At 45.1% G+C, this 23,321-nt stretch overlaps 1 long non-coding RNA gene across 2 annotated transcripts in view; it reads left to right on the plus strand.

Moving 5' to 3' along the window:
- The window catches only part of LOC144493418 (uncharacterized), a 583,821-nt gene that overhangs the window by 418,251 nt on the left and 142,249 nt on the right, over window positions 1–23,321 (plus strand). For both annotated transcript variants that reach the window (XR_013497740.1, XR_013497741.1), the window contains exon 6: window positions 19,990–20,184. This is a non-coding gene — a long non-coding RNA (uncharacterized LOC144493418). The remainder of the gene's footprint in view (window positions 1–19,989; window positions 20,185–23,321) is intronic.

Here is a 23,321-nt window from a genome sequence, read left to right on the forward strand (position 1 = left end):
TTAGACTCAACAACATTGAAAAGAACAATATGTGCCTAACTTACCTTCTCCACGTGGCTCAATTTAATACGTATGTCACCTTGAAGAAGCTGAGGATTTTGAGTGAGTTAGTTTTAAATGTAAAAATTTAAATATACATTTTTTGGTTTAAAGTTTATTTATTAGTGTCATAGGTTGGCTTACATAACACTGCAATGAAGTTACTGTGAAAATCCCCTAGTCACCACACTCCGGCGCCTGTTCGGGTACACTGAGGGAGAATTTTAGCATGGTCAATGCACCTAACCAACCCATCTTTCGGACTGTGGGAGGAAACCGGAGCACCCGGAGGAAACTCACGCAGACATGGGGAGAACGTGCAAACTCCGCACAGACAGTGACCCAAGCCGGGAATTGAACTTGGGTCCCTGGCGCTGTGAGGCAGCAGTGCTAACCACTGTGCCACCATGCCACCCCCCTCCCAGTTTACAAACTGCAGGTTGAATTTTTAAAAGAAATAATATTTCATGGGGCGTGGGATGTCGCTGGGAAGGTCAACATTTATCGCCCAATCCTAATTTCCCTTGAGTGGCTTGCTAGGCCATCTCAGAGGGCAGTTAGGAATTGCTGTGGGTCTGGAGTCACATGTAGACCGGGTAAGGATGGCAGATTTTCTTCCCTAAAGGACATTAATGAAGCTTTTACAACAATCGAAAGTAGTTTCATAGTCGCCATGGACTAGTTTATAATTTAAAATTTTATGAAATTAATTCAAATTTTACCAGCTGCAATAGTGAGATTTGAACCCAGAGTTTTAGCCTCGGTCTCTGGATTACCAGTCAATTATTATTGTCATTGTTGTAAACAAATATTATTTTAATTGTTCAAATAATTTGTTAAATATGAAACATGTATTGGTATAGGGCAGCTGAGTGACATGTCAATTCGGGCAACAGTAGACGGCTGTGGGTACTCGAAAGACCCTTTTCTGAAATGTTCCTGATGTGAGGGATGTCTCTGCACTCAAATGAGGCAACTTGATTTTAAATTGACCACTTTGAGGGGACATCAAACAGAGGGAGGGTGGGGGAAGAAATTAAACATTGTCCCACTGTAGCTGCAAGGGGATTTCTTATTTGAGGAAAGATGTAGTGGATTGGAGGCAGTTCAGAGGAGGTTCACTCGATTGATTCCAGAGATGAGGGGTTTGTCTTATGAAGAAAGATTGAACAGTTTAGGCCGATATTCTCTGGAATTTAGAAGAATGAGGGGAGTTCAAATTGAGGTATACAAGATGATAAAAGGTATGGATAAAGTAGACGTGGAGCGGATGCTTCCTCTTGTGGGGCATTCCACGACGAGAGGTCATAGCCTTAGGATAAGGGGTAGCAAATTTAAAACAGAGTTGAGGAGAAACTACTTCTCCCAGATCTGTGGAATTCACTACCCCAAGTGCGGTGGATGCTGGGACAGTGAGAAAATTGAAGGAAGAGTGAGACAGATTTTTAATTGGTAATGGGTTGAAGGGTTATGGGGAGAAGGCAGGAAAATGGGGATGAGGAGCATATCAGCCATGATCGAATGGCGGAGTGGACTCGATGGGCTGAATGGCCTAATTCTGCTCCTATATCTTATGAACTTATGAACTTTTACATCTGCACTGTCAGCAACAGGAAGTAAATCATCTTTCCCCCCCCTCCCCCTCCACCCCACTGTCTTGCCCATTGCTGTTGCATGTCATTGGAAACCAAATAGACCGTAGTGAGGAAAATAACTCAAGAGATAAAACTGCTGTGAGAGCTCTGTGGTTTCATTCACCGTGAGATGCAATTTTGAGTTTGATCCCTAATCTAGAGTCTAGCCACGTTTGGGATGTTTCAGTGACTCTGGGCTTGAGTTGGTTTATTTTTAAATTAGCCAACATCTTGGTCCTGTCCGTGACCTCCGCTTGCTGGACTGTGCGACTAGCTGGTCACATCAATGAAACAATCGCTCCCTTCAATAGAGCAGCAGAAATAATTGGGGAGAAAATCCCCCCCTTCAGTGAAAAGCCCATGCCATTCGCCTTTTGATGAATGTACCTGCAGCCTGGAGAAAGGACCCTACATTTATGAGAATGATTGACATGTGATTAGATTTATGCGCACTCCCAGCTGCCCACACAAGGCATTGTTGCTAAAGTTACACTTTTTGGCACACCATAAATTATAAATCATGACGACTGTAACCTAACCCTCTTTGTGTTGGGGCAGGAATATAATCTGGCGCCGTATCAATTGTTTTTGTAAATATGAATAGCCTGCCTGTCTTCCCTCTTCGTGTCGCAGTTGTTACCATCACAGGAACGTCACAACATTTCACATCTTTTCCTTTTTGTTCTGAGTGCAAAATCAAATTTTGTTTGAGTGTGTGTGTGTGTATATGTGTGCGCACGTGTGCGGGTGTGTGTAGATGTGTATGTGTGTGCGTATGTGTGTGTGAGAAAGTGTGTGTGTGTGTGTGAGAGTGTGCAGGTGTGTGTGTGCGTGCATATGTGTATGCTTGTGTGTGTATATGCGTATGTGTATGTGCGTGTGTGGGTGTGTATGTGCGTGTGTGGGTGTTTATATGTGTATGTGTCTGTGTGTGTGTGAGAGTATGCATGCATGTGTGTGTTTGTGTATGTGCGTGTGTGGGTGTGTATGTGCGTGTGTGGGTGTGTATATGTGTATGTGTCTGTGTGTGTGTGAGAGTATGCATGAGTGTGTGTGTTTGTGTATGTGTGTGTGTGTGTTGAGGAGAGAGGTGTAAATTGGTTTTATGGTGGACCGTAGCAGCGATAGGGGTGAAAATTCATCCTTCGCGACAGTGCAAAAGGGGCAGCACGGTGGCACAGTGGTCAGCACTGCTGCCTCACAACGCCAGGGACTCGGGTTCGATTCCCAGCTTGGGTCACTGTCTGTGCAGAGTCTGCACGTTCTCCCCGTGTCTGCGTGGGTTTCCTCCGGGTGCTCCGGTTTCCTCCCACAGTCCGAAAGACGTGCTGGTTAGGTGCATTGGCCATGCTAAATTCTCCCTCAGTGTACCCGAACAGGTGCCGGAGTGTGGCAACTAGGGGATTTTCACTGTAACTTCATTGCAGTGTTAATGTAAACCTACTTGTGACACTAATAAATAAACTTTAAAAAAATAAAATGGGTGGCAGGGGTGGGGAGTTTGCTTGTTCAGCTGGGCTACGTTTCATCGTCCTGGCTCCCAATGTTCAGTTCCATTCACATTGTGTGGCCAAGGCAATACTGCCTGTTTCATGCTGTTTTTTATTTGTTCATGGCATGTGGGTGTCGCTGGCTGGGCCAGCATTTATTGTCCATTCCTGAGGGCAGTTAAGAATCAACCACATTGCTGTGGGTCTGGAGTCATATATAGGCCAGACCTGGTAAGGGTGGCAGGTTTTCTTCCCTACAGGACATTTGTGAACCAGATGGGTTTTTTTTACGACAATTGACAATGGTTTTGTGGTCATCAGTAGACTTTTAGCTCCAGATTTTTATTGATTGCAAATTTCACCATCTGCTGTGGTGAGGTTCGAACCCAGGTCCCCAGATCATTATCCTGCGTCTCTGGATTACTAGTCCAGCAACAATACCACTCGCCACTGACTCCCCTAAAGCCCAGGATGACTTTCTACACCACTGAATTTCATCCAGGGGTTAGGGAGGGTTTGTAGGCTGTGCCTGCAGTGGGTGGGATGTTGCTCCCAGAGTAAGGAAGCAAAGTTTTTTAAAAATCTAATTCCTACCCGTCCTTCGACATTAACTTTGCCGAATATTTAGCATTTACTGTTCCCTCGGAATGAGGGTAAACCACCTGGTACAAAAGTGACGCAGAAAATGTGAGCAACACTAAATTAAGCAAGGCCAGAGCTTTTCTATGGCTTGTAAAGAAGGTTTTGATTTTTCGCAGCTAAGGCGACCAGCTGGAGTTGAGAAGTTTTCCGACTCCCTGAACCTGACTGGGTTACAAAATAGCCCAAACCACACCCTTGTCACTGCGGGAGTCGCATGTAGGATAGAGTTGCGCTCACCAATCCATGAAGCAGTAGGTGGTCCGAGAGGGGGTGCTGGTTAGAAGGCTTGTGTCACTTCTCTGGGCGTTCATCCCAGTTGTTTAGTTAGAGCATCATGCCATGATACTCATATATCAACCATGAATGAATGGCGGAGCAGACTCAATGGGCCGAGTGGCCTAATTCTGATCCTATGTCTTATGACCAGCAAGGGTTTGGAGGACCAAAGCACCTGTTCCTGTGCTGTACTTTACTTTGTGCATTGTTCTTATTAACAGGGGCATGGAGTACAAGAGCAAGGAGGTTATGTTGAATTTGTATAAAATGGCAGCTTGGCCTCAGCTAATGTATTGCTCTGGTGTCACATTTTAGGGAAGATTTGAAGGCATTGGAGAGGGTACAGAAAAGGTTGTTGAGAATGGTTCCAGAATGAGGAACTTCAGTTATGAAAATAGATTTAAGAAGTTGGGATAAAAGAAGGCAAAGACAAAGAAGCGATTTGTTAGAGGTACTCAGACTCATGAGGGGGCCACACGGTGTCGATAGTGAGAAACTGTTCCCACTCCTGGAAGGATCGAGAACCCAAGAGCCCAGATTTAAAGCGATCGGCGAACAAAGCAAAAGTGATACAAGACAAAGCTCTTTTGCGCAGAGGGTGGTTAAGGTTTGGAATGCACTGCCTGATAGCGTGGTTCAAGTGACATATTCAAAAAACAATTAGATTTTTATCAGAAAAGGAAGAGAGTGCAGGGCTATGGGGAGAAGGCAAGAGTACAGCACTAAGTGAATTGCTCAATCGGAGAGCCGGTGCAGATGCAATGGGCTGAATGACCTCCTGTGTTGTAACAATTCAGTGATCAGTGATATCGAAGGCAACTAATCCTCTAATAGCCTCTTTAAACTGTTAATCAAACTATAAACTCAGAAGCCCCCTTGTTGAGATAGTTGTAGTTTTTGAAACACAGCCAACCATTCATAACAACATAATAGTAGCCCTTGGGGACATGTCAACAAAGAACTCTAGTGAAATTACTATTTTTTCTGACATGCAGCAGATTTGCTTTCCAATAAAACAGCTCAGCAGAGGGTTTTTAAACTTTCAATGACTTTAAGTTTAAACAGCAGGGAGTTTAAATGACTTCAGATCATGACAGACCTTATCCACCCTTCAAAAGTGATTCCCACACTACAGGTTAAGGCCCTTGCAATAGGCAAAATGGTGCCTGTCTAAACTGAGCATTAAGCTCAAATGCCTTTGCTGAGTTTGGGTATCCCTCTTAGCCCCATCTCCTTCCTCCTGCTGGCAAAAACTGGATCTGTCACAAATTGGGGTGGGGACATCTGCATCCAGGTCCCATCTGCCATGCTTAAATGTCCGTGCAGTCTCCCCGCACTACTTCCATCCAACCCTAGATATTGCATTAGAAAAGCACAGGGTCCTTTCATTTCAAAGATTTTGGTTTAAGTCCAACTGCGCAACGTTTGCGTCAAGGGGAGGCAATGGCCTAGTGGCATTATTGCTAGACTATTAATTTAGAAACTCAGCTAACATTCTGGGAACCCAGGTTCGAATCTCACCACAGCAGATTATGAAATTTGAATCCAATTTAAAAAATTTGGAATTAAGAATCTACTGATGACCATGAGAGCGTTGTCGATTGTCGGAAAAACCCATCTGGTTCACTAATGTCCTTTAGGGAAGGAAATCCTTACCCGATCTGGCCCAAATGTGACTCTAGAGCCACAACAATGTGGTTGACTCTGAACAAGGGCAACTAGAGATGGGCAAAAAATGCTGGCTAGCCAGCAGTGTTCATGTCCCACGAATGAATAAGAAAAAACATTTTTGTCTTCCCACCGGTGGTAGCGGTCATAGGTAAACCGAGTTTGGGCCATTTCAACTAAGTTCCTAACCCATGGCAGATATAGAAAATGGAAGGTATCACACTGAGGCACGAGGGATGGAGAGGGGTGGTGACATTGTGACATTGGCCGTGTGGGACACAGTTGCAGAAGTTAGAGTAGGCTTCATCAGCATCCAGCGGTAATATACTTCACCAAGAATACTTAAAGTTTTAACGTCTATTTATTAGTGTCACAAGTAGCATTAACACTGAAATGAAGTTACTGTGAAAATACCCTCGTCGACACACTCTGGCACCTGTTCGGGCACACTGAGGGAGAATTCAGCACGGCCAATGCACCTAACCAGCACGTCTTTCAGACTGTGGGAAGAAACCAGAGCACCTCGGAGGCAGACACGGGGAGAATGTGCAGACACCACACAGACAGTGACCCAAGCTGGGAATTGAACCCGGGTCCCTGGCGCTGTGAGGCAGCAGTGCTAACCACTGTGCCACCGTGCCGCCCTGATACAGGCTCTTGTTTGTACTCAATTGGAAAGATCTCAGCATTGATATCCATCACCTATATGAACATGTATTTCAGGAAATATATTAATAAGAAAATCAAGCGTAGAATTAAACATGTGGGAGGTTCTGTGGAAAAAAATTCAAGTATCTCTTGTATTTTCATGCATAGGTACTTCTTTAAAAAAATTACAGCACACATTGGCAATCAACGAATATTTTAATCAAAGCAAGAAGGGACCCTCCCTTCCACAAGATTCACCAGTTTCAATATCCACCAATAGTCATAACAATGTTGAAAGGCAAATGCTCTAATTAATTTTGCAATAAAGGACAAAGAAAGCACAGAGTGCAAGACATCAACTAAAGACTGAAAATGATTTTCAATACTTTTATATAATATAAAATATTTTACCATATCAGCAAAATGCCAGTTTGAGCAAGTGAGCTTTCCTGTTGTCCTTAGTCACATCTAGAACAGTAGACCCAACACTGATGCTGCCATTTATATTCAAGGCACCAGGAAGACATTATCCCTCCCCCACCCGACTCCCTGCCCCATAATAAGCAGAATCTGAGTGCCTCTGACAGTACTGGCATCGTTATATTTGCAAAAGTGTCTGATTCTGCTCTTGGTGTCGAAAAGAGTCCCTATGTGGGCTGTAAATAGCCTTGCAGAGATCTTTGCAAAACCATGGTTCTACTTTAGGCTTACACAGAGCACAGAAAATGCTCAAGTGGGAGGAAGAAAAAACGTCAATGTGTGGTGAGTGGTCAGGCCATAGTAATATCTGTAGTTTCGTGTGTTAAAGGGCCAATGCGGAAAGAACATGAAAAGTGCTATATTCACAATAAATTCATCTTATTTCACAGGCACACACACCCCCATCCCTGCCACACGTTCCCTCTGCCCCAACCCTCCGACCCTCCCCCCCCACACACCCCTCACCTAATGCTGTAACTCACTTACCTATGATTTTTCCCTCCACTCTACTGTCCAAGAGTCAAGAAATAATTATTTTTTAGGAAGAAGAACTTCTGGTATTTGTCCTAAAATTATCTTTTACCAAGAGATTTGTTCTAGTCGTGTTATTTATGTTAATCAGAGTTCCAAGTTAAGCCTTTCAATGCCATTTTCCATGTCATATACTCTGTACCTCTATACAAGATCACCTCTTGGATGCCTCCTTGCCAGGCTGGAAAGTCATGTCTCTTCTCAGCTCAGCCTCCCTTGCTACTTAAGATTGCATTCTCAGCTCTGCTCTGTTTGAATGTTTCTCTTGCTCTTTCACTCCCGGCACCGGTTCCAAAACCCCTTATTGCCACTTGTAGACTTGACGATCCTAAAGCTCTTTTGCCGAGTCTCACACACCCCAGCCTTGGTCATCTTCAGCACATCTGCAGCCTGTATCCTATCTACGGCCATGTCCCATTCGACTGGTTATCCCTGACTTTGCTAAACTACATTACCTCTCGCTCCCCCCAAAATCTCTCATTTAAAGTTCTCACACTCATGTTTAAACTCTTGTATCTTTTTCCTGATAGAAGAAGGTGGAAGAGAGAATGTCCGGGGTGCGTGGGGTCCTTGATTATGCTGGCTGCTTTTCCAAGGCAGCGGGAAGTGTAGACAGAGTCAATGGGTGGGAGGCTGTTTTGTGCGATGGATTGGGCTTCATTCATGATCCTTTGTAGTTTCTTGCAGTCTTGGGCAGAGCAGGAGGCATACTAAGCTGTGATACAACCAGAAAGAATGCTTCCTATGGTGCATCTGTAAAAGTTGGTGAGAGTCGTAGTGGACATATCAAATTTCCTTTGTCTTCTGAGAAAGTTGGTGGGCTGCCCTCACCGCCATGATCTTAGGACTTCCCAAAATGTTTCACAACCAATTAAGTACATTTGAAGTGTCGTCACTTGTGGCAATGTCGGAAGATCATACAAACAGCAATAAGATAATAAGATAGTGATATTGTTAGAGGGTAAATATTGGCCAGGACACAGTGGGAGAGTTTGCTGGCTGTTTTTTTGCAGTCGTAACTTGGGATCTTTTACATCCAATGTGAGAGGGTAGACGGGCCCTCAGTTTAAATTCTTATCTGAAGGACTGTACTACTGGGGCACTAAAATGTCAGGTCACTCCAATCCCAGGTCAGAACAACGAACAGTACAGCACAGGAACAGGCCCTTCGACCCTCCAAGCCGATCATGATGCCTGACTAAACTAAAACCGTATGCACTTACAGAGCCCGTATCTTTCCATTCTCATCCTATTCATGTATTCGTCTAGTTGTCCCTTAAATGCCGCTATCGTATCTGCTCCCACCACCTCCCCGGGCAGTGCGTTCCAGATATTCACCACCCTCTGTGTAAAAAGCTTGCTTCGCACATCTCCTCTAAACTTTTCGCCACGCACCTTAAACCTATACTTCTCTACTACTTGATTTTTCTACCCTAAGAAAGAGTATCTGACTATCCACTCTGTCCATGCCACTCATAACCTTATAAACCTCTATCAGGTCACCACTCAACCTCTGTCGTTCCAGTGAGAACAAACTGAATTTATCCAACCTCTCCTCGTAGCTAACTGGAAACTAGACACTAACACATCTCTTGATAATAGGTTAATTCACAGAATGCAACATTGTATTTGACTGCTTCCGACCTGCCTGCCCAGTGAACCAGCATCTTTCTTTATAATCTTTTGAGCACAACATGAAATGAATTAGCAAATTAACAAGTTAAATTGAAGTAGTCGCCCTTTTAAGGGGCACTGTAACAAAAATCAACATATTTGAAACGAAACCTAACGACTTAAATTAAAAGAAACCAAAAGAGAAAATGCTGGATAATCTCAGCAGGTCTGGCAGCATCTGTACGGAGAGAAAAGAGCTGACGTTTCGAGTCCAGATGACCCTTTATCAAAGCTAAAAGCCATAGAAAGTGGGAGATATTTATCCTGCAGGGGGAGGGAATGAAAGATGAGTCAAAGACACAAAACCAAGGGGAAAGGCTACTCCCCCTATTTTATCCCCCCTTTCCCTCAATTTTCTCTCTCTCCCACCCATCTCCCCCCACCTCCCTCCACATCTTCATCTGCCACAGCTTACCCTCTGATTTCAGCTTCTCTGCCTTTTGGCATTCACACGTTCTCTCTGCCGTTAGCAACTCTCAGCCTTTCCCCTTGTTTTTGTGGCTATGATTCATCTCTCTCTGGTCACAGAATGCCTTCAAGTAGAATTTAAACTCCACCAGCTGCTGTGATGGGATTTGAACCCATGGCACAGGCCGCTACAGTACAAGTGCACTGATGTTACCATTGTGCCACCATCTACCCTAGGTCAATCTTGTTTCATAGATCCTCAGTCTAAACCTCTCCGCTGTTTCGACTCGCGGCAAAAATGAAATATCACCACAGTCCCAGACGACTATTGAGAGAGAGCTGACTGGTGGTGATTTAACCTGAGAGCCGTCACAGCTCAGGACTCATGAATGACCTCAGCATGTAGGGGAATTATGAGGGGAAGGTGGGATCAGGATATTGAATTTGTTGATCAACCCTGATTAAAATGAATGGCGGAGCAGGCTGGAAGGGCCGAATGGCCTATCCCTGTGCCTATTTCTATGCAATTGAACCCAAGTTGCTCTACATCACAAACCAGCTATCTCACTTTTTTTTTCGCATTTGTTGTTTTTACCGGGTTCAAATCCTGCTATGGCAGGTGGTGAAATTTGACTCTGGAATGAAAACTCAATTGTTGTAAAAACCCATCTGGTTCACTAATGTCCTTTAGGGAAGGAAATCTGCCATCCTTACCTGATCTGGCCAACATACGACTCCAGAGCCACAGCAATGTGGTTGACTCTCAACTGTCCTCTGAACAAGGGCAATTAGAGATGGGCAATAAATGCTGGCCAGCCAGCGACACCCTTGTCCCAAGAATGAATAAGAAAAAGCATTTTTGTCTTCCCACTGGTGGTTTTGGTCATAGGTAAACCAAGTTTGGACCATTTTGACTAAGTTCCTAATCCATAGCAGATGTAGAAAATGGAAGGTATCACACTGAGGCACGAGGGAGGGAGAGGGGTGGTGACATTGTTACATTGGCCGTGTGGGACACAGTTGCAGAAGTTGGAGTAGGCTTCATCAGCATCCAGCGGTAATATACTTCACCAAGAATACTTAAAATTTTAAAGTTTATTTATTAGTGTCACAAGTAGGCTTACATTAACACTGCAACGAATGTTCTGGGGACCTGGGTTTGAATCCCGTCATGCCAGATAGTGGAATTTGAATTCATTAAAAAATATCTGGAATTAAGAATCTACCAATGATGATGAAACCATTGTCAGAAAAAACCATCTGGTTCACTAAATTCCTTTTGGGAAAGAAATCTGCCATCCTTACCTGGCCTGGTCTACATGTGACTCCAGAGCCACAGCAATGTGGTTGACTCTCAACTGCCCTCTCAAGTGGAGGGCAGTTAGGGATGGGCAATAGATGCTGGCCCAGGATAGTCATGTCCTGTAAAATGAAGTTAGGCAGCACAGTGGTTCGCACTGTTGCTTCACAGCACCAGGAACCCGGTCCGATTCCGGCCTCGGGTCACTGTCTGTGCGGAGTTTGCACGTTCTCCCCGTGTCTGCGTGGGTTTCCTCCGGGTGCTCCGGTTTCCTCCCACACTCCAGCGATGTGCGGGTTAGGTGGATTGGCCATGCTAAATTGCCGCTTAGTGTCCCAAGATGTGTAGGTTACGGGGATAGGATGCAATGTTCTCAAAGAGTCAGCGTAGACTCAGTAGGCCGAATAGCCTCCTTCTGCACTGTAGGGATTCTATGATAGAATGGAATAGAATCATAGAATAACTACAGTAGGGAAGGAGGCCATTCAGCCCATCGAGCCTGCCCCGACAACAATCACATTCAGGCCCTAGCCTCGTAACCCCATGTATTTTCCCTGCTAATCCCCCTGGCACTAAGGGGCAATTTAGTAAGGCCAATCCACCTAACCTGCACATCTTTGGACTGTGGGAGGAAACCCACGCAGACACGGGGAGAACGTGCAAACTCCGCACAGACAGTGACTCAAGCCGGGAATGGAACCTGGGTCCCTGGCGCTGTGATCAGATAAATTGTACTAAATGACATTCTGTTTCATTGCATTGTGTTTGTTCGATGCAAATTTAAAGAGACTAATTCAGTTTCCAAGTAACACTTTTAGAGCACTGTAGTCTGAAGTTAGGTCACTGAATCAAACAGAAAACTCTGGAAGTACATAGCTGGCCTGTCAATATCTGATCAGATAAAAGGCAGGTAACAACTCAACCGTTCCTGCAACATAAGGCTGTGTGTTTTTATTCTTTCAGATGCTGAGGGGCCGGTTGTGTGTTTCTAGGATTTTCTTTTAATGCTTGGTGATATCCCATTTGCATTATATCTATTTACGTAGAAACATAGAAGATAGGAGCAGGAGGAGGCCATTCGGCCCTTCGAGCCTGCTCCGCCAATCATTACAATCATGACTGATCGCCCAACTCAATAGCCTAATCCTGCTTTTCCCCCATAAACTTTGATCCCATTCGCCCCAAGTGCGATATCCAGCCGCCTCTTGAATACATTCAATGTTTCAGCATCAACTACTTCCTGTGGTAATGAATTCCACAGGCTCACCACTCTTTGGGTGAAGAAATGTCTCCTCACCTCCGTCCTAAATGGTCTACCCTGAATCCTCAGACTGTGACCCCTGGTTCTGGACTCCCCCACCATCGGGAACATCCTTCCTGCATCTACCCTGTCTAGTCCTGTTGGAATTTTATAAATCTCTATGAGATCTCCCCTCATTCGTCTGAACTCCAGCGAAAACAATCCTAACCTAGTCAATCTCTCCTCATCCATCAGTCCCACCATCCCTGGAATCAGCCTGGTAAACCTTCACTGCACTCCCTCGAGAGCAAGAACATCCTCAGAAAAGTAGGAAAATGTATGTAATATGTGGAAGGAACAAAAATAATGTAATATGTGAACGAAAGTCTAAACACTGGACATCAACGCTCACAATCTTCCTGAATGTGGTCAGAGGTTTCATTTTATCTGCCATTAGTCACAGAATAATAAATAAATATCAACAGTGACACAGCAAGTTTTTCTCTGAACCGTAAGGTTGGAGGCCAGGATTATGCAACTGCTTTGAATCACGCTCTGTTTAATCCTGTTAACCCTGTAGGGACTGTTCCAGGGGAGGCAATGGCCTGGTGGTATTATCGCTAGACTATTAATCCAGAAATTCAGCTAATGTTCGGGAGACCTGGGTTTGAATCCCGCCACGGCAAATTAAAAAGGGCCTGAAAATAGTAGTTTTCATTAAAACAGAAGTTTACTTTGTTTGCAAGTTATCTGTTCTGATGAATCGATCTTTGCTGGTTACAGCACTTTAAAAACAACAATGCCATTAAAAGTACAAACAACACTTAACTTGTCTAGAACCTTGGTTAGACCACACATGGTGTACAGTGCACATTTCAGGTTTCTGTGTTATGAGCAGAAGTCGGTGCAGTGTAGGTGCAAAAAAGATATACGAGGAGGTTACAGTACCAGGTTACAACCATCAGGAAAGATTGAACAGGGCTGATTTCTTCCTTAGAGAAGAAAAGTCTGAGGGGTGGTCTGATGGCAGGCTTTAAAATCCTGAAGTGATTTGATAAGGTAGAAGTAGACCACATATTTTCGCTTGTGGGGGAATCCAAAACTAGGGATCCAAAATATATAAGGTGATCACTAATAAATCGACTATGTAGTTCGCAAGAAGACAGATTAGAATGTGGATAAAAGCATTGACAAAGGGTCATCTGGACTCAAAACAGTCAGCTCTTTTCTCTCCTTACAGATGCTGCCAAACCTGCTGAGATTTTCCAGCATTTTCTCTTTTGGTTTTAGAATGTGGAACTTGTTACCACTGGGAGTAGCTGAGGAGAATAGCATGGATGAAACCATGAAGGAGAAAGGAATAGGAGGGTGTAATCATAGAATACCTACAGTGCAGAAGAAGGCCATTCAGCCCATCGAGTCTGCACCGACAACAATCCCACCCAGGCCCTATCCCCGTAACCGCACGCATTTACCCTGCTAATCCCCCTGACACTAAGGGACGATTTAACATGGCCAATCAACCTAAACTGCATATCTTTGGACAGTGGGAGGAAACTGGAGCACCCGGAGGAAACCCACGCAGACACGGGGAGAATGTGCAAACTCCACACAATCAGTGACCCGATGCCGGAATTGAACCCGGGTCCCTGGCGCTGTGAGGCAGCAGTGCTAACCACTGTGCCACCGTGCCACAATAGGGTTAGAGGAACAGTGGAGAGAAGAGACTTGCACACAGCGTTAAATCCAGTATAGTCCCATTCAGTCAAATGATCTGTTCCTGTGTTGTAAACTCTATGTTCAGTTTCACTTTGCTCAAGTGGTCAGTTCTCGAAGTTTGGGTTTGACAGCAAACGGGGGGATTTCAAGGATAAAGTATTGTGACCGAGCCTAATCATATTCTTACAACAATAACTTACATTTATATAGCTTCCTTAATGTGGTAGAGCATCACAAAGTCCCTCAAGGGAGCCTAGTCAGTCTGAGGTTGATAACTGAGCTCACGAATAAGACACTCACAGAATCACAGAAACCCCACAGTGCAGAAAGAGGCCGTCTGGCCCATCGAGTCTGCACCGACCACAACCCCACCCAGGCCCTACCCCCATATCCCTACACATTTACCCGCTAATCCCTATAACCTAGGACACTAAGGAACAATCTTAGCACGGCCAATCAACCAAACCCGCACATCTTTGGACTGTGGGAGGAAACCGGAGCACCCGGAGGAAACCCACGCAGACACGAGGAGAATGTGCAAACTCCACACAGACAGTGACCCAAGCCGGGAATCGAACCCAGGTCCCTGGAGCTGTGAAGCAGCAGTGCTAACCACTGTGCTACCGTGCCGCCCACATTATGGATAGGTGACCAAATGCTTGGTCAAAGAGTTAGACCATAAGCATCATCCTAAAAGAGGTAAAGGGAAGGGAATTTAGGAGCTTAAGGCTGAGGCAACTGAAAACACAGCCACTAGCAGTGGAACATCCAAACACCTGGAGCGTAGGAGGCTGAGGGGGTGATCTTACAGAGATCTATAAAATAATGAGGAGCGTAGATCAGCTAGATGGTCAACATCTTTTCCCAAAGGTAGGGGAGTCTAAAACCAGAGGGTAAGGTTTAAGGTGAGAGGGGAGAGATACAAAAGGGTCCAGAGGGGCAGTTTTTTCAAACACAGGATGGTGAGTGTCTGGAACAAGCTGCCAAAGGTAGTAATAGAGGCGTGTACAATTTTATCTTTTAAAAAGACGGGCGGCACGGTAGCACAGTGGTTAGCACTGCTGCTTCACAGCTCCAGGGACCTGGGTTCGATTCCCGGCTTGGGTCACTGTCTGTGTGGAGTTTGCACATTCTCCTCGTGTCTGCGTGGGTTTCCTCCGGGTGCTCCGGTTTCCTCCCACAGTCCAAAGATGTGCGGGTTAGGTTGATTGGCCATGCTAAAAAGAAAATTGCCCTTAGTGTCCTGAGATGCATAGGTTAGAGGGATTAGTTGGTTAAATATGTAGGGATATGGGAGTAGGGCCTAGGTGGGATTGTGGTCGGTGCAGACTTGATGGGCCGAATGGCCTCTTTCTGTACTGTAGGGTTTCTATGATTTCTGTGATTTCTAAAAAGCATTTAGACAGTTACATGGGTAAGATGGGTATAGAGGGATATGGGCCAAATTGGGACCAGCTTAGTGGTTTAAAAAAAACAGGGTAGCATGGACAAGTTGGGCCAAAGGGCCTGTTTCCATGCTGTAAACCTCTATGACTCTATAACTGGGGCGGAATTTCCACCACCCCGTGGCATGTTTTAGGGCGGTGCAAGCAGCTTTCCATTGGCTGGTGGCAGGATCTTCCGATCCCGGCACTGTCAATGGGGTTTCCCGTTTTTCGCATCCTCCCCTGCCGGGGAACCCGCAGCGGGGGTTGGAGGGGGGTGCGGGGGGAGGAGGGCGTGGGGGTCGCCATTGCCGGGACCAGTAGATCCTGCCAGCCTGAAAGGCCAGAAACTCCCACCCATGGATATCCAGCAGGAACACAAAGAAACAATCAGCAATGGAATACCTGGCGTTCAACCCTCTCGATCTCTAGTGTTCGATGTATGAAGTCACTAAGCCACTGGACAAAGAACAAAGAAAATTACAGCACAGGAACAGGCTCTTCGGCCCTCCAAGCCTGCACCGACCATGCTGCCCGACTTAACTAAAACCCCCTATCCTTCTGGGGACCATATCCCTCTATTCCCATCCTATTCATGTATTTGTCAAGACGCCCTTAAAAGCCACTACCGTATCCGCTTCCACTACCTCCCCTGGCAACGAGTTCCAAGCACCCACCATCCTCTGTGTACAAAATCTGCCTCGTACATCTCCTTTAAACCTTGCCCCTTGCACCTTAAACCTGTGCCCCCTAGTAACTGATTCTTCCACCCTGGGAAAAAGCTTCCAACAATTCTCCTGTCAACATTTTTGAAGCTGCCACTCACTTGTGTTGTGCCAGATAGGAAACTAATTATATTAGCTCCTTTCTAAATCTTGGCTGGAATGTCACAACTGTTGACGCCGGTGGGATTTTCCCATCCCGCTGCAGTGAACGGGGACTTGGCTGGGCGCCAAATTCTCCGACTTCGCTGCAGCGGGAACGTGGTGTGAAAGGCCGGTAACTAGTGAAGTCAGGAGCCCTTTAAGTTCTAACGAGATGCAAGCAAAGATTATTCGCACAGGCTCTGGGACTTTCACTTTTTGGGGTTGATTTGGGAATGGTATAAATTTTGTTGGCTGCTTGTTTTAATTCATGATGTGGAGATGCCGGCGTTGGACTGGGGTGAACACGGTAAGAAGTCTCACAACACCAGGTTAAAGTCCAACAGGTTTATTTGGTAGCAAATACCATAAGCTTTCGGAGCGCTGCTCCTTTGTCAGATGGAGTGGAAATCTGCTCTCAAACAGTGCAAACAGACAAAATCAAGTTGCAGAATACTGATTAGAATGCGAATCTCTAAAGCCAGCCAGGTCTTAAAGGTACAGACAATGTGAGTGGAGGGAACATTAAACACAGGTGAAAGAAATGTGTATTGTCTCCAGACAGAACAGCTGGTGAGATTCTACAAGCCCAGGAGTCAAGCTGTGGGGGTTACTGATAATGTGACATAAATCCAACATCCCGGTTTAGGCCGTCCTCATGTGTGCGGAACTTGGCTATCAGTTTCTGCTCAGGACGGCCTAAACCGGGATGTTGGATTTATGTCACATTATCAGTAACCCCCACAGCTTGCCTCCTGGGCTTGTAGAATCTCACCAGCTGTTCTGTCTGGAGACAATACACATTTCTTTAACCTGTGTTTAATGTTCCCTCCACTCACATTGTCTGTACCTTTAAGACCTGGCTGGCTGTAGGATTCGCATTCTAATCAGTATTCTGCAACTTGATTTTGTCTGTTTGCACTGTTTGAGAGCACATTTCCACTCCATCTGACGAAGGAGCAGTGCTCCGAAAGCTTATGGTATTTGCTACCAAATAAACCTGTTGGACTTTAACCTGGTGTTGTGAGACTTCTTACCGTGTTTTAATTCATACAGACAGCGAGTTTTGTGTTAAATAAATAACCAGTTTTGTACCACGCTGAATTCACTGTCAATATTTTTTTTGGTGCTAATTATAGTGGGGCATTTTCCAAAGCAGTGACCCTTTTAGTCTGCTGCTGCCTCAAACTTGCTGCAATGTGGGTCACTGGAGTGAGTGAACATGCAAAACAGACGGTACGGAAAGCGACTGTGTACTTTGGCTGTAAACCAGGGTAGCACTGGGACAATGTAGATTTCCCCTGGTCGAAACTTATCGGCTAAAAATAATTGGTTTCACAAGGATGAAGATGCTGGCTCCAGATTTTCAATTCACAGGCTATATTTTTCAATTGAAAAGAGTGAACATGTGTATTAAATATCTGAAAGCGCCAGATCCAATTGCCTCTCATGTAATCTACAAAGTCTCTGAGTACCTGCTGCAAGAAGCAATGATTTTGCTGAAAGATTTCTCTGAATTCTTACAGCACAGAAAGGGGCCATTCGAACCGGCATTTTTTAAAAAAAGGTTTATTTATTAGTGTCACAAGTAGGCTTACATTAACACCGCAATGAAAGTTACTGTGAAAATCCCCTAGTCGCCACATTCCGGCGCCTGTTCAGATACACTGAGGGAGAATTTAGCATGGTCGATGTACCTCGTCATAGAGTCGTAGAATCCTACAGAGCAGAAGGAGGCCATTCAGCCCATCGAGTCTACACTGACTACAATCCAACCCAGGGTTTATCCCCACAACCCCATGCATTTATCCTAGCTAGTCCTCCTGACACTAAGGGGAAATTTAGCATAGCCAATCCACCTAACCCGCACATCTTTGGAATGTGGAAACCGGAGCACCCGGAGGAAACCCACGCAGACATGGGGAGAATGTGCAAACTCCACACAGACAGTGACCCAAGCCAGGAATTGAACCCGGGTCTCTGACAGTGTGAGGCAGCAGTGCTAACCACTGTGCCACCGTGCTACCCGTCGTTTGGACTGTCTGTCTGGTGCACCTAGTGCCGTTCCTCCGCCTTCTCTCCATAACCCCGCACATTCCTCCTTTTCAAATAATAATCCAGTTCCCTGTTGCATGCCTCGATTGAACCTGTCTCTACCACACGTTCAGTCAGTGCATTCTGGATTTTGGCCTCTCACTGTGTGAAAAGGCTTCTCCTCCTATCCCCCTTGCTTCCTTTGCCAATTTTTGATAAATCTGTGTCCTCTTGCTCTCGATCCTTCCAGCATTGGGAACAGTTTAATCCCTAATATAATAGGGTCTGTGCAGCTTTGTTAAAGTGCACTGAAAAAATTGGAATTGTAAATGTTTAAAAATTCCTGAAGTACTGCTAAGGATTGTGGCTTTGCTCATGACATTCTTTGGAAAATGTTACATGTAACAAGAGCTATCATAAAACTGAATGAGCTTCTAATGTTTAATTATGCAGCACATTGAGAACCACCGAAACTTTGAAAAAAACGACAACTTCTTTTAAAGATGTGATCTTTAAAAAAATGTATGCACTTGATTTTGGTCTGTCATGGCTTACTGCCATTTTCAAATGAATTTTGAAACTGGGACCAGGTGTTTTAGTTCCAGTTAAACAATGACGGTGAGATAAGGGGAGGATTCCGTAACAGCTTGTTTACTCTTGCATAGAAACTAGAAGCAGGAGCAGGCCATTCGCCCCTTTGAGCCTGCTCCGCCATTTATTTTGATCATGGCTGATCATCAAAATCAATGGGCAAGTTTCTCTGGCCGCACTCGCCTCAAAACCGGACAATCCTGCCCGAGATCAATGGACCTTTGCGTGGTCCGCCTCCCCTCCACCCCCCCCCCCCCCCTTCCGCCGCTACGATTTCCATGGTGGGCGGAATGGGAGAATTCCCCCCAATATCCTAATCCCGCCTTCCTTCCTCCGCCCCCCCCCCCCCCCCCCCCCCCCACGCATATCCCTTGATCCCTTTAGCCCCAAGAGCTTTTTCTAATTTCTTCTTGAAATCGCACAACGTTTTGGCCTCAACTACTTTCTGTGGTAGTGAATTCCACACATTCACCACCCTCTGGGTGAAGACATTTCTCCTCACCTCAGTACTAAAAGGCAGTACTTATCCTCAAACTATAACCCCTAGTTCTGGACTCCCCCACCATCGGGAAAATTCTTTCTGAATCTACCCTGTTTAACCCTGTTAGAATTTAGCGTAACCACATAAAAGATAGGAGGAGGAGCTGGCCATTTGGCCGCTCGTGCCTACCGTTTTAAAAAAAGTTTTATTCATTTGTGGCACATGGGCGTCGCTGGCTGGCCAGCATTTATTGCCCATCCCTAGTTGCCCTTGGAGGACAATACCCCTAGGTCTTCCCAGTCTGCCTTTCAATAGAATAATGGCTGCGCATCTACATCGACTGTCCTCCATGGCTTATCCAATATCCCTTGATTCCATTCGCACTTAAAAACCTGTGTGAAGTATTTTAAGATTGTTTCTGTGAGACCTGATAAGACTCTACAATAAAAACACTTTTTTAAAACCTGTTCAGGAAGCTCTTTAAAAGAAAGACTGATTAGCATTTGATTCAGACTTCCAGGTAGGCGAGTGGAGTCAAGAATCTTGCGATCATGCAATGCAATCAAGGGAGGTGACGGCCTAGTGGTATAATCGCTAGACTATTAATCCAGAAACTCAGCTAATGTTCTGGGGACCCGGGTTCGAATCCCACCACGACAGATGGTGGAATTTGAATTCAATAAAAACTATCTGGAATTAAGAATCTAATGTTGACCATTGTCAAATTGTTGGAAAAACCCATCTGGTTCACTAATGTCCTTCAGGGAAGGAAATCTCACTGATATGTATTTATCTTGTGATCATGTAACGAGAGAAAATAATTCAGGAATGTGTTTCAATTGTTTAGGATGCTGGCGCGATCCTCTGGATGTCTGAGTTGAGATGCAGCAGATCAAAGGCACAGTGAGGCCGTCCTCCCTCCCCAAACAACTTCTGAGCTCCATGGTAACGGACAATCGTTGAACTTTCGGTTGATGAAGCATCACCTACACGTTCCAGATTTCTTGGAACGCTACCAGGGGTTACCTGTGACGGCACTGAGGTAAATCGTTTGTTTGCGTGTCATCCTTTTGCTTTTGAGTGTGCCTTTTGTCAGAGTTTTGCAATCTGTCAGCACACAGAAACTGAAAATGTTCTGGTTTTCAATTTACAGTATAAACAGAAATATTGTGAGTGCCCTTACATGCCGCTCTTAGCAAGCTTACTGCATGGGCTGCAAAGCGGTAATGGTAAGGTGTACCATTTTCACAGTAACTTAATTGCGATGTTAATGTAAGACAGCTTGTGACACTCGTAAACTTATAAATTTAAAATTTTTCTTCATGAGGCTGGGAGGAAGAGTAGGGGAACTTTTAAATTTTAAAGTTTATTTGTTAGTGTCACAAGTAGGCTTACATTAACACTGCAATGAAGTTACTGTGAAAATCTCCTAGTCGCCACACTCCAGCGCCTGTTCGGGTACACTGAGGGAGAATTTAGCATGGCCAATGCACCCAACCCCCAGCACGTCTTTCGGACTGTGTGAGGAAACTGGAGCACCCGGAGGAAACCCATGCAGACACGGGGAGAATGTGCAGACTCCACACAGTCACCCAAGGCCAGAACCTGGGTCCCTGGCGCCATGAGGTAGCAGTGCTAACCACTGTGTCACCATACCACCCTTTCAAACAAACCCAGTCTCTGGCTGTTGAAGGCAATCTCGCACCAAGACCCCTGTGCTTACTGACCTACATTGTTTCCTGATCCCTGTCATCTTAATTTTAAAATGTTTGCCTTTCTGTTCAATCCCAGTCATGGTCTCACCCTTCCCTATCTCTGTAACATCCTTCAGCCCTTTCACCCACTGGGGACTTGGTGTTCCTCAATGTCTAAGCTAATTGTGTTTTCCCCAATTCTTTCATCCTCAGCACCTACCACCGCTCCCCCCCATCCCCAGCCCCCCTAACCTCCCCCCATTGGTGGCTATGCCTTCAGCTGTCTAGGTCCCAAACTCTGGGATTCCATTCAACAAACTCTATACCTCTCTTTCCTGCTTCAAAATACTCCTTAAAATTGACCTTTGGCACAGTGGTTAGCACTGCTGTCTCACAGCGCCAGGGACCCGGGTTCAATTCCGGCCTTGGGTAACTGTCTGTGTGGAGTTTGCACATTCTCCCCTTGTCTGATGTACGGATTAGATTGATTGGCCATGCTAAATTGACCCTAGTGTCAGGGGGATTAGCAGGGTAAATAGGTGGGGCTACGGGAATATGGCCTGGGTGGGATTGTGGTCGGTGCAGACCTGATGGGCCGAATGGCCTCCTTCTGTACTGTAGGGATTCTACGATTCGATGATTTTGATCACCTGATCAAATGCCTCATTCTTTGGCTTGGCATCAATTTGCTTGTCTGGTTATACTCCAGTGAAGTACCTGGTGATGTTTTACTCTGTGGAAGGTGCTATAAAAATATAAACTGTTGTTGTTGTGCAGCAGTTGGAGTCTAGTTGAGAACAATGCAATGTCAGTCGCACCTTCCTATTTTTCTCTAATCTTACCTGGGTGATTTCATTTGCGGTTTGAAAGGCCTATGCGGTTTTGATGGAGGATTTGAACTTGAAGCAATGTTTTTCTAGCCTTATGGACGAGTTATGCAACACTGTGATTATTCTTTGGAGCAAATGTATTTGTTCCTTACCACATACAGCGTTACATGCTGCCAAACATTATGTGAATAACCATACTCTTATCAAATGTAGATTTGATTTGATTTATTATTGTCACATGTATTAGCATACAGTGAAAAGTATTGTTTCTTGCACACTATAGAGACAAAACACACTGTTCATAGAGAAGGAAGGGAGAGAGTGCAGAATGTAGTGTTACAGTCATAGCTAGGGTGTAGAGAAAGATCAACTTAATGCAAAGTAAGTCCATTCAAAGTCTCACGGCAGTAGGGAAGAAGCTGTTCTTGAGTCAGTTGATACGTAACCTCAGACTTTTGTATCTTTTTCCCGAAGGAAGAAGGTGGAAGAGAGAATGTCCGGGGTGCGCGGGGTCCTTAATTATGCTGGCTGCTTTTCCAAGGCAGCGGGAAGTGTAGACATAGTCAATGGATGGGAGGCTGGTTTGCATGATGGATTGGGCTACATTCACGACCTTTTGTAGTTCCTTGCGGTCTTGGGCAGAGCAGGAGCCCATACCAAGCTGTGATATAACCAGAAAGAATGCTTCCTATGGTGCATCTGTAAAAGTTGGTGAGAGTCATAGCTGACATGCCAAATTTCTTTAGTCTTCTGAGAAAGTAGAGGTGTTGGTGGGCTCCTGGTAGGTGGGAAGCTGAAATCATACAAGCCATCTTTATGCTATATACCCTTATAATTAAACCTACCAGGACAGGTTATTGGTGACCTGGACACCTAAAAAAAGTTACAGTGAACCTAAAATGTTTCTTTCTTAGTGGTACCTCTACCGTTATCTCTACACTTGGTACAATCATGGTTTAACTTTATTATTGATTTTAACTATCGAACGTAGATTAAATTAAGCTGAAGATATTCAGCTGTGTACTTTGGAGATCTGTTGCCGTCGGAGATCTGTTGCCGTAGCAACTCCTCTGTCTGCTGACTAAAACTTGTCTGGCTTCCTGAAGATCATTATCAGGTCTGGTTGGATTGGAGTTGGCTACCATGATGATTCATACAACAAAAGGGAAATGAAATACAATTGAACTGCTGGCTGGATGTCTATATTTAACCACAAGAGACACCAGCAGTCCTGTTTATCTTTTTCAGGGTGAATATGGGCTGTAGGGGCTAAATGAGAGGGCAGGCTAGAGTTTATCTACCTTTGTCTATATTGGTTGTTTTATTTTCCCATTCCTTTGAAATTGGTTACGACATGCTGTTTATCTGTAATACTTAGATTTCGTAATGGAAACATAGAAACTAGAATCAGGAGTACACCATTCAGCCCTTCGAGCCTGCTCCGCCACTCACTATGATCATGGCTGATCAACAAGTTCAATATCTTGATCCTGCCTTACCCCCTAATACTAACTGAAAAATCCTTAGGGTGGCACAGTGGTTAGCACCGCTGCCTCACAGCGCCAGGGACCCGGGTTCGATTCCCAGCTTGGGTCACTGTCTGCGTGGAGTCTGCATGTTCTCCTTGTGTCTGCGTGGGTTTTCTCCAGGTGCTC

Source organism: Mustelus asterias, chromosome 5 (assembly GCF_964213995.1).
Source record: "Mustelus asterias chromosome 5, sMusAst1.hap1.1, whole genome shotgun sequence".
Lineage (NCBI taxonomy): Eukaryota > Metazoa > Chordata > Chondrichthyes > Carcharhiniformes > Triakidae > Mustelus > Mustelus asterias.